The sequence below is a fragment of the Saccostrea cucullata genome, unplaced genomic scaffold (assembly GCF_032062105.1).
Source record: "Saccostrea cucullata isolate Sc308-1 unplaced genomic scaffold, CSIRO_AGI_Scuc_v1 ctg2542, whole genome shotgun sequence".
NCBI classification, from domain to species: Eukaryota; Metazoa; Mollusca; class Bivalvia; order Ostreida; family Ostreidae; genus Saccostrea; species Saccostrea cuccullata.
The window spans coordinates 14027-26700 of NW_026922077.1; positions in this window are offsets into that span (position 1 = coordinate 14027).

Here is a 12674-nt window from a genome sequence, read left to right on the forward strand (position 1 = left end):
AAAAGGGCAGCTAGTATACGCCTTATCCTTGAAGTTTTCATCATATGATTATTGGGGCAAGGTAGAGGGGCCCTAGGGCTATCATTTGCCACTTTCAGAAAGGGGCTGTAGAGGCACCACCCAGTGGTACCAAGTGCTTGGGGCGTATTTCCAGCATTCATATTTTATTCATTGTCGGCCTCCTGAACAAACTAACACTGGGGGTGGGTAGGGGGCCTTAGGGGGTACCCCTTGACAGATTTCTTCAGGGTCCTAGGGGCTGGAAGGGTTCTGTTAGCTAACCTGAACTTTGATGTTTTTCATCATAATTTTGTAGAATGAGGAACGGGAAAAGGGCAGCTATTATACGCCTTATCCTTGAAGTGTTCATCAAATGATTATTGGGGCAAGGTAGAGGGGCCCTAGGGCTATCATTTGCCACTTTCAGAATGGGGCTGTAGTGGCACAACCCAGTGGTGCCAAGTGCGTGGGGCGTATTTCCAGCATTCATATTTTATTTATTGTCGGCCTCCTGAACAAACTAACACTGGGCGTGGGTAGGGGGCCTTAGGGGGTACCCCTTGACAGATTTCTTCAGGCTCCTAGGGGCTGGAAGGGTCCAGTTAGCTAACCTGAACTTTGATGTTTTTCATCATTGTATATTGGGAAACGGGAAAAGTGCGGATATTATAGGCTTATGCATATCTAATATCACCTATAACTTCAACATAATCTGTCAAACTGAACGCTACATTTGTCGCAAATTTGTAAACAAAGTATAGACATGGCAGTTTTATTGTATCCTAGGCTTTCAATTATTAGCTCGATTTGTTCAAAGATTAAACAAATTGAAATAATTTGTTTTTGCAGAAAATCTGCAATTTTATTATACACCAACCGTATTTCTCAAAACAATTTAGTACGGATTACTGTCTTGTTCAACCAGGAAGTTGGAAGTTGGAACTCTTGACGTAGTGTTGGAAGTTGGAACTCTTGACGTAATGTTTAGAACGTATCCCTTACAAGCAAAGAGTCGTGAGTTCGATACCGGCTGGGTGCATTTTAATTTTTTTTTAAAGTTTTTTTTCTTATTTCGTCAACCCAAATGACCTTTTAAAGTTGAAAAGGCCACAGGAACAATAAGATTACCAGTATTTTGTTTTTCTTTCATGCATAAGAATTTTTTTTCATTGGGAAACATTTGTTTTTGTATAAATATTATATTAAATATTATTAACAAGTTTACATAATGATTACTAGTATTTTCGTTTATTTTTGCATAAGATTTTTTTTATTTTAATGGAAAAAATTTGCACATGCATACATTTTATTTTTTATACCGGCAATATTATTTACAAGTTCACATCATAAGTTTAACGTTTGAAAAATCTTATTACCTCTAAAAAGTGCAAAGTTTCGATGTTAAAAATATGAGTCCATCATAAAATCTTTTTCATATATTGCCAGTTTGCACCTCATTATGCCCCCGTAAACTAAGTTTTTGGGGTATATAGTTTTTGTCGTGTCCGTCCGTTTGCATCTCTGTCTGTTTGGTCGTGAAAACTTTAATATTGTCCTTAACTTTTGGTTTAATGAGGCTATGACTTTCATATTTCAAGTATGTACTCCGTGTAACAAGACTTTTTTGAACCACCAAATTTGACCTTTTCACCTTGACCTTGGAGTTTGACCTACTTTTAAATTTTTTAGCCTTGTCCATAACTTTTGAACGGTAAAGGTCCAAACTTCCATCCTTTACATACTCAGTATGTATTCTATGTGACAAAACCTTACATTGGATACTAGTTACCTTGACCTTTGGACCTTGACCATGGAGATTTTTATACTTATGAACAAGATGCGTTTTTTGAAACACTATGCGCCCGGCGGTTAAGTTAAAAAAAAACAATTTTATAATATGTAGGTCACAGTCAAGGTCACAAAGAACTTGAATAGTGAAGCATGCATACTAAATATGAAGTTTTTATCTCTCATGGTTCCAAACGAGTTATTTTTAGCATATAGGACAAAATCATGGTCACAAGGTCATTGGTCTTGGTGGCACGTGAATGTGCTTCATTAGTGAAGTATATATTTTAAATATTGTCTCTTTCTTTCTTCGTTCATAAGTTATGGCCAAGGTTAAAATTGCAGACAAATAACTGTATTTAGCGTATACACTGTAGGTCACAGTCAAGGTCACAAGGTCATTGGCCATGGTGGCATTTAAAAGAGTTTAACCAGTGGTGTATGCATACCAATTATGAAGTCTCTATCTTTTATGGTTCAAAATTTATGGCGAATGTAAAAGTTTGTAGAAAAAAATATTTTTAGCATATAGGTCACAGTCAAGGTCACATGACTTTTGAACACTTGGGGCTAGTGATATCATACTTCACTTACATAATCCTTCATTGGATACTATGACCTTTGACCCTTTGACCTTGCAGTTTGACATACTTTTAAAAAGTAAACCTTAACCATCACTTTTGAAGGATTAGGTCAAGTGCTTTCATACTTTACATATTTAATCCTTGTGACAGGACCTTTCATTTGAAAGCAAGACCTTTGACTTTGGAGTTTGACCTACTTTTTAACATCTTTAACCTTCGCCATAACATCTAAAAGGTAAGGTCTAAGGCTTTCATAATTTACATATGTATTTTTGTGGCAAGACCTTTCATTGGATATCAATGACCTTGACCTTGAAGTATTCCTTACTTGTGAAAAACTTTAGTCTTGGCCAACTTAAATATTTTACAATTGTATTTTTAGCGAGAATACCGTTCTTTTTGTACAAATATATTAAATTTGCACTCACAAAAACATCTTGTTTAACTATGTGATCCTACACATATTTTGGGTCTCTCATACAGTAGCAAAGCATTGACTTTGCCACTATATTTTTATGGGAGGCGGGGGTATCATTAAACGAACTAATTGCTCACAGAGCCTCTTGTTAATTACAGTTATCAATAGCATAGCTTTGTTTTGATAATGTCACTACAAAGAGGTTCCTATAATTGGAGCTAGTGTTTTCCTTTGGGTCATACTCAGGGATATCGTGCCTAAATTATACCCCACCTCCACCCCACCAACCCACACACTTAAAAGCGGGAGGGTCGCGGGTATGTTAAGGAAGCATATAAATCATTTCTCGGGAAATTTAGACTTTTTTAGGAAAATTAAGTTTGATAATTTACCAAAACTACTGAAAAACGTAAACCTTTATTAACTATTGCAAAAAGATAAAAGAGCGTCTAACGCAATGACCTGCGCCACCACCACGGCATCACGTGACTTCTATTAATAGCGAAATGTTCCTTAATAAAAAGTTAACAGAACAACAATACCCCGGCGTTTAATAACTTCTTTGAGTAAATAACATGGTCGAAAAACATCTATTTTGTCTAAAAATTGCTGCTAAAATCCCACTGACCTGTCAGTAAAATAATTATAACACACATTCGCACGAAACCTTATCCTACGTTTTGTATTTTACACATATGAACCGAGAATTTTCGTAAAACCATACTTAACTCGGGATTCTAGCAGCACTTACAAAGTATTGAAGAAGGCAAACTTTCCATCTGTACAAATCTTATGTTTTGAAATATCCAGCTTATTGTTGTTCTATGGTATTATTTTTGTCACGAATGACCGAGGAAAGCTGACTGGGATACGGATATAGCTGACTGTCTTCAAAAGGGAAAACAATTGATGAAAATAAACTAGCATACCTATTTATTTAACTGAACTCCAAATGTGATATCATACTTCACTTACATAATCCTTCATTGGATACTATGACCTTTGACCCTTTGACCTTGCAGTTTGACATACTTTTAAAAAGTAAACCTTAACCATCACTTTTGAAGGATTAGGTCAAGTGCTTTCATACTTTACATATTTAATCCTTGTGACAGGACCTTTCATTTGAAAGCAAGACCTTTGACTTTGGAGTTTGACCTACTTTTTAACATCTTTAACCTTCGCCATAACATCTAAAAGGTAAGGTCTAAGGCTTTCATAATTTACATATGTATTTTTGTGGCAAGACCTTTCATTGGATATCAATGACCTTGACCTTGAAGTATTCCTTACTTGTGAAAAACTTTAGTCTTGGCCAACTTAAATATTTTACAATTGTATTTTTAGCGAGAATACCGTTCTTTTTGTACAAATATATTAAATTTGCACTCACAAAAACATCTTGTTTAACTATGTGATCCTACACATATTTTGGGTCTCTCATACAGTAGCAAAGCATTGACTTTGCCACTATATTTTTATGGGAGGCGGGGGTATCATTAAACGAACTAATTGCTCACAGAGCCTCTTGTTAATTACAGTTATCAATAGCATAGCTTTGTTTTGATAATGTCACTACAAAGAGGTTCCTATAATTGGAGCTAGTGTTTTCCTTTGGGTCATACTCAGGGATATCGTGCCTAAATTATACCCCACCTCCACCCCACCAACCCACACACTTAAAAGCGGGAGGGTCGCGGGTATGTTAAGGAAGCATATAAATCATTTCTCGGGAAATTTAGACTTTTTTAGGAAAATTAAGTTTGATAATTTACCAAAACTACTGAAAAACGTAAACCTTTATTAACTATTGCAAAAAGATAAAAGAGCGTCTAACGCAATGACCTGCGCCACCACCACGGCATCACGTGACTTCTATTAATAGCGAAATGTTCCTTAATAAAAAGTTAACAGAACAACAATACCCCGGCGTTTAATAACTTCTTTGAGTAAATAACATGGTCGAAAAACATCTATTTTGTCTAAAAATTGCTGCTAAAATCCCACTGACCTGTCAGTAAAATAATTATAACACACATTCGCACGAAACCTTATCCTACGTTTTGTATTTTACACATATGAACCGAGAATTTTCGTAAAACCATACTTAACTCGGGATTCTAGCAGCACTTACAAAGTATTGAAGAAGGCAAACTTTCCATCTGTACAAATCTTATGTTTTGAAATATCCAGCTTATTGTTGTTCTATGGTATTATTTTTGTCACGAATGACCGAGGAAAGCTGACTGGGATACGGATATAGCTGACTGTCTTCAAAAGGGAAAACAATTGATGAAAATAAACTAGCATACCTATTTATTTAACTGAACTCCAAATGAATTTCACATAATATTCGCGATATTTGCTTTTAAACTCCATTTCAAGTATCTTTATACATGCCGTCTTAGCCAAATTCTCTTTACACGACATGATCAATTCCCAAGTTACTCGATCTACACATATGACGTCATCGTTGTTAGATTTTTATCAAATTGACAGATACAGCATAAAAAATTAAAAACATCTTATTTTTGTTAATCTTTACACGTTTCAATTTATTTTCTAAAGTCAAATTACATCTCTAAATACCGATATTACGAAAACTTGTGTTCTAAAATTGACGTCATTTCGCCCACTATGACGTCATAATGTTTCACTTACTCAGTCAAGGTAGAATATTTTGTATGCTTCCTTATCACCCCTGCGTACGTTTTTAAAGGTAAGACAAACCCCGTGGTCAAGGTCAAAAGGTCATGGTTATTGGTTTCTGCACAATGCCATGTCTCAAAGATTACATTTGGGAAGTATAAATGCGTTGGTCCTTACCGTTTAAAAGTTATCGCCAAGGTTAAAGTTTGTAAAAAGTAGGTCGAACTCCAATGTCAAAGGGTCAAACGACTTGATATCCAATGAAAGGGCTTGTCACAAGGATTACATATGTCAAGTATGAAAACCCTAGCACTTACTTTTCAAAAGTTTTAGCCAAGGTAAAAGTTATTTCACAAGAACAGAAATCTCAAAGGCCAAAGGGTCAAGGTTATTGGTATCCAATGAAAGGTCTTTCAACAAAAATTGGATTTTTGAAGTATATATATGTCCTGGTATCTACTGTTTTAAATGATATGATCAAAGTAAAAAATTAGAATTTTTTTTTGTTGAATTGTGTTTAACTCGAAGGTCAAGGTCAAAAAGATAGATTTGGTGGTACACACAGAAAGTTCTTGTCACAAAGAGTACACACGTGAGATATGAAAGTCATAGCTCCATTAAATCAAAAGTTAAGGACAAGGTTTAAGTTTTGCGGACAAAAAAACAAAGAGCTAGACGAACGGACGGACACGACAAAAACTATACACCCTCCAAAACTTCGTTTCGGGTGGGATAATAGGAGGTGCAAAATGGCAATATGTAATAAAGATTCTGTAATGGTCTCATACTTTTAACATCGAAACTTTGCATTTTTTAGAGGTGAAGAGATTTTTCAAACGTTTATCTTGATGTGACCTTATAATTAATATCATATAACATAAAATGTATACATATGCAAATATCTAACATTAAAGTGCAAAAAAATGTGATTATGAAATACTGAAGCCCCGTATGGCAACATAGTGAAGATTAAACTTTTCTGACATAAAAAAGTTAATATATTGGTACCTAAAGTAGTGCCTTCTAACTGGAAATACAATTGCAAGACATGAAAGCAGGCTTAAGTTTTTTCATAAGTACAAAAATCTTCAAGATCAAGGTAATGAGGTCAAGTTTATTGGCATCCAATGAAAGGTCTCTCCACAAAGATAACATATTCGAAGGATGGAAGCCCTAGCCCTAACCATTCAAAAGTTATAATGTTAAAAAGATTTTTATGTACGTTTACTCCAAGATCAAGGTCAGAAGGTTAAGGTTATTGGTACTGATTAAAAGATCTTGTAACAAGAATTACATATCTGGAGGTTGAAAACCCTAGCCCTTCCTCTTCGAAAGTTATTTCCAAGATTGACGTTTTCTCAAAGTCCGGAAATCTCAAAGGTCAAGGTGAAAAAAGTATGAAAGTCTAGTACTAACCCCTCAAAAATTATAGTCAAAGTTGTATTTTTAAAGTAGGTCAAACTCCAAGGTCAAGGTCAAAGGGTCAAAGTCCTTGGTATAAAATGAAGCCTCTTCTCACAAGAATTACATTTGTGAAGTATGAAAGCAATAGCACTTTCTGTTCAAAAGTTATAGTCAAACTTAAAGTTTTTTCATAAATACGTAAATCTCCAAGATCAAGGTAAAAATATCAAGGTTTGTGGCATCCAATGAAAGGCCGTGCCAAAAAAATACATACCTGAAGTATAAATGTCCTGGAAGATATTGTTTAAAAGAAATGGCCAAAGTAAATATTCAAAATTTGTGTGTAAAAGTGGGTCAAACCTCAAGATCAAGGTCAAAAGGTCAAATTTGGTGGTACCCAGAAGAAGGTCTTCTCTCTAGAAATACACATGTGAAACATGAATTTCATAGCTCTACTTAATCAAAAGTTATGAATAAGAATAAAAGTTTTTGCGGACAAACAGACAAACAGAGAGACAGATAGACAGACAGACGGACACGACAAAAACTATATACCCCCGAAACTTCGTTTCCGGGGGCATAATTAAAAAAAATTTGAAATGCACCCAACCGGTATCGATCTCACAACTCTTTTCTTGAAAGGCATACATTCTAGACACTACGTCACGAGTTCCAACTTTCTGGTTGAACAAGACAGTAATCCGTACTTAATTGTTTTGAGAAACACGATTGCTGTATAATAAAATTGCAGATTTTCTGTAAAAACTAATTATTTCGATTTGTTTAATCTTTGAACGATCAAATTAATAAATGAAAGGCTAGGATACAATAGAACTGCCGTGTCTATACTTTGTTTACAAATTTGCGACAAATGTCGCGTTCAGTTCGACAGATTATGTTGAAGTTATAGGTGACATTAGATAAGCATAAGCCTATAATAGCCGACCTTTTCCCGATTCACAATATACAATTATGAAAAACCTCAAAGTTCAGGTTAGCTAACCGGTCCATCCCAGCCCCTGGGTCATTTTGAAATGTTGACAGGAGATACCCCCTAAGACCCTTAACCTATCCTCGGTGTTAGTTGGTTTAGGTGCCCAATAAAGCAAGACAAATTAATGCTGTTAAATAAAATGCCCCACGCACTTGGCACCACCAAGTGGAGCCACTACAGACCCATTCTGAAAGTGGAAAGTGATAGCTTTAGGGCCCCTCTACCTTAACCCAATCATTCGATGAACACTTCAAGGATAAGGCGTATAATAGCTGCCCTTTTCCCGTTTCACAATGTACAATGATGAAAAACATCAAAGTTCAGGTTAGCTAAGTGGCCCTTTCCAGCCCCTAGAATCCTGCAGAAATCTGTCAAGGGATACCCCCTAAGGCCCCTTACCGATCCCCGGTGATAGTTTGTTCAGGAGGCCGGTAATGATTAAAATATGAATGATGTAAATATGCCCCACGCACTTGGCACCTCTAAGTCATGCCACTACAGCCCCATTTTGAAGTTGTGAAATGATAGCCCTAGGACCCCTCTACCTTTCCCCAATAATCATTTGATGAACACTTCACAGATAAGGCCTATAATAGCTGGCCTTTTCCCGTTTCACAATATACAATGATGAAAAAACATCAAAGTTCAGGTTAGCTAACCAGCCTCTCCCAGCCCCATGGGCCCTTTGAAACTTTGACAGGGGATACCCCCTAAGACCCTTAACCCATTCCCAGTGAAAGATGGTTCAGGTTCCCGGAAATGGAGGACAAATGAATGCTTGAAATATGCCCTACGCACTTGGCACCACTTGGTGGTGCCACTACGGCCTCATTTTGAAGTTGGGAAATGATAGCCCTAGGACCCCTCTACTTTGCCCCAATAATCATTTGATGAACACTTCAAAGATAAGGCCTATAATAGCTGGCCTTTTCCCCTTTCACAATATACAATGATGAAAAAACATCAAAGTTCAGGTTAGCTAACCGGCCTTTCCCAGCCCCTGGGGCCCTTTGAAACTTTGACAGGGGGTACCCCTAAGATCTTAATCCATCTCCAGTGAAAGATGGTTCAGGTTCCCGGAAATGGAGGACAAATGAATGCTTGAAATATGCCCCACACACTTGGCTCCACTTTTTGGTGCCACTACAGCCCCATTTTGAAGGTGGGAAATGAAAGCCCTAGAACCCCTCTACTTTGCCCCAATAATCATTTGAAGAACACTTCAAAGATAAGGCGTATAATAGCTGGCCTTTTCCCGTTTCACAATATACAATGTTTAAAAAACATTAATGTTTAGGTTAGCTAACTGGCCTTTCCCAGCCCCTGTGGACCTTTGAATCTTTGACAGGGGATACCTCCTAAGACCCTTAACACATCCCCAGTGAAAGATCGTTCAGGTTCCCGGAAATGGAGGACAAATGAATGCTTGAAATATGCCCCATGCACTTGGCACCACTTGATGGTGCCACTACAGCCCCATTTTGAAGGTGGGAAATGATAGCCCTAGGACCCCTCTACTTTGCCCCAATACTCAGTAATCATTTGATAAACACTTCAAAGATAAGGCCTTTAATAGCTGACCTTTTCCCGTTTCACAATATAAAATGTTTAGAAATCATGAAAGTTCAGGTTAGCTAACCATTCTTTCCCAGCCTTGGGGCCCTTTGAATCTTTGACAGGGGATACCCCCTAAGACCCTTAACCCATCCCCAGTGAAAGATTGTTCAGGTTCCCAGAAATGGAGTACAAATGAATGCTTGAAATATGCCCCACGCACTTGGCACCACTTGGTGGTGCCACTACAGCCCCATTTTGAAGGTGGGAAATGAAAGCTCTAGGACCCCTCTACTTTGCCCCAATAATCATTTGATGAACACTTTAAAGATAAGGCCTATAATAGCTGGCCTTTTCCCGTTTCACAATATACTATAATGAAAAAACATCAAAGTTCAGGTTAGATAACCGGCCTTTCCCAGCCACTGGGGACCTTTGAAACTTTGACAGGGGATACCCCCTAAGACCCTTTACCCATTCGCAGTGAAAGATGGTTCAGGTTCCCGGAAATGGAGGACAAATGAATGCTTGAAATATGCCCCACGCACTTGGCACCACTTGGAAGTTTTTGAAGTTGGGAAATGATAGCCCAAGGGCCCCTCTCTAATGGTTTTTTCGGGATATAATGTAAAATCAAGGTTAGCCTACTAGCCCTTTGCGGTCCCTGGGACCCTCTGTAAGGTTGACAAGGGATACTTACTTAGGCCCTTAATCCATCTGCAGTGATTAGTTTTTTCAAGTGGCCAATAATTGATGACAATTGGTTGCTTGAAATATACTCTACGCACTTGGCACCACCTGGTGGTACCACTACAGTCCCGTTCTGATAGCAGGAAACAAAAGGGCCTTTCTACCTTGCACAATTTACGATATGGTAGGCACTTTATAAATCATGGGTATTATACCTGCCTGTAGTATTAAAAATGCTCTTGGAACCACTTGGTGGCACCTCCACTACATCTTATTACTGATAACGGTTATTAATAGTCTTATAGACCAATAAAGTTGCCCGGGTAATAATGTTCGAAACATACTTCAACGTAGATTACACTTGTGTAATATTTCAGTTTACAATCGATAGAGTAAACAATTTTCAGCTTAGCTTTTTGGCCCTGTCATATTCTTGAGGTATCTTGAAAGAGTTGAAAAGGTATTCATCTTGAAATAATGAACCAAATCTTAGTGCTTGTTTGATCAAGTGGACTAAGATGATTGGGTAATTTATTTCTATTTTTTTTTCAGTTTCAAGAAATCACATTTTTTCTTCAGGTGAGCCTTACTGCCTCCGAGTGTCTAATTTATTATGTTATTAATTTTCGCATTGATTATTCAATCATTAGCCCTTAATTATCTAAAATAAAGTATTAAAAACAGTACTGTCTCTCAGTACTTTCAGTTCTTTGATGAATTTCCTTATTGGCTGCTAGCTTCTACGGGCTTAGTGGCTGCTGTTATTGGCTGCTAGCTTCAGCCGGGTAGCACATTTTTGGGCAGGGGTGTATTAAAATAAACAGAACGTGAATTTGTTTCCTATTTTTCATCCGAGTTGGATTCAACGGAAATTTAATCAACCTTGTTGGTTTTATCTATATTCATAATCTATCATTATGTTTGAATGATTATAATAAAAACTAGAAAGTCTGCTATTGCAAGCAATAGCATATTTCGCCCCGTATTGGACAAGACTTTCATTTTTATCATCACTAAAACAATGGTCCATTAGCTAAGCTTGGACAACCATCGAGTCGTATATCAGTTCTTTCCGTTGGAAACGGAAGACCTTAATTGGGTACATCCCACTCATTATTTTTAGAATCGGTAGGAGAAGAAAGTAATGCAGGAAAAAATTAAGTCTAAAATTGCAGACTTGCATAAAAGAAATTGGACAGATGTACTGAACTGAGCCTCATACTTGTTAATTGGCAGTATTTTTCCTACCAAAAAAGCTTGGCAAATGTAATTTATTAAGAAGATCAGCCGAATTATTTTGTGTATTATAACGCCAGTGATATCTCTGAAATTTCCCTACTTTCACTTTCATTTTTAGAGGTTCTGCCGGAAAACGAATCTGACATGCCACCTTCAATTCGAGCATTTCTGCATTGTACAGAGCTGATTTTTGTTATGAGATGATAAATCATGTGTAAACTTTCTCAGTTTAGCGGAATCATGAACATTTTCGGCGAGATGAATGTTTTGTTTACAGTAGTGATCAAGGCTTAGCGCACCTGTAGGAGAGGATTCAAGGATTTATGAATGAATAAAAACTATGGAAATAACGTACCAATTTTCTAATTTATACTTGCACTATCTAATGAAATTAATAATATACAAGTAATAGATATACAAAAAAAACGCGAAATGCTAATAGATGCAGTTGATTTTATTTTTTTATATAGATAAAATAAAATAAAATAATTATAAAATCTAGAGACAAGACAGAAGAAGAATTGTTGGCAAACTATCAAATCACATCAGGAGAACTGAATTTTATGAATGAAACTTTTAAAACGTTACTTGTAAGTTTATATGTTATATCTGTGTACTCTACCTGGCAGTCCGCTTCAAAAGGGGGCGGGGTCGTCTTGAACATAGTACCTTACGTTTGAACGGTAAGGGCTAGGGCTTTCATATTTCAAATATGTAATCCTTGTGAAAAGAACTTTTATTGGACACGAAGAACTTTGACCCTTTGACCTAGACCTTGGAGAACACATGTGTACATCTTAACCTTTTTTTCTGTTTCGTTTCTATGACAACTGTGAGCGACTCATTACAATTATTTTAAAAATAGAAATCACTTTGACACATTGCAAGGAATTAACATTGAAAGTTTCAAAACGATTGCTTGAGTAGTTATTGTGAAAATCGAAATTAAAGAATTTTAACATTCCCCTGGTTTCCATGGCAATAATCGATTACTTGAAAATTTTAAATGCAAATCGCACAACTACAGACACTAATCATTAAAATAAAAAGAGTTTCATGACGAACGTTTAAGGGACCAGAGGGAACACTCGCGGACAAAATTCGTCCCTTTTTACAGGTTTCCATGGCAACGGTAGACATATTGGAACTGAACGACCTCACTGCACAACTACAACCAGTGATCGTCCTTTGAGGAAAGTTTCAGGAAGATTGCCCCAGCCATCTCCGAGAAACAGCTGGATAAAAAAAAAAACATGCGTACAATATCAATATGTCGTCCCCGACTTCGTTCGGGGCGACATAATAATACAGCAACTAGAGTTTGGATTTAATCCTACCCACCCCCTTTTGCTAA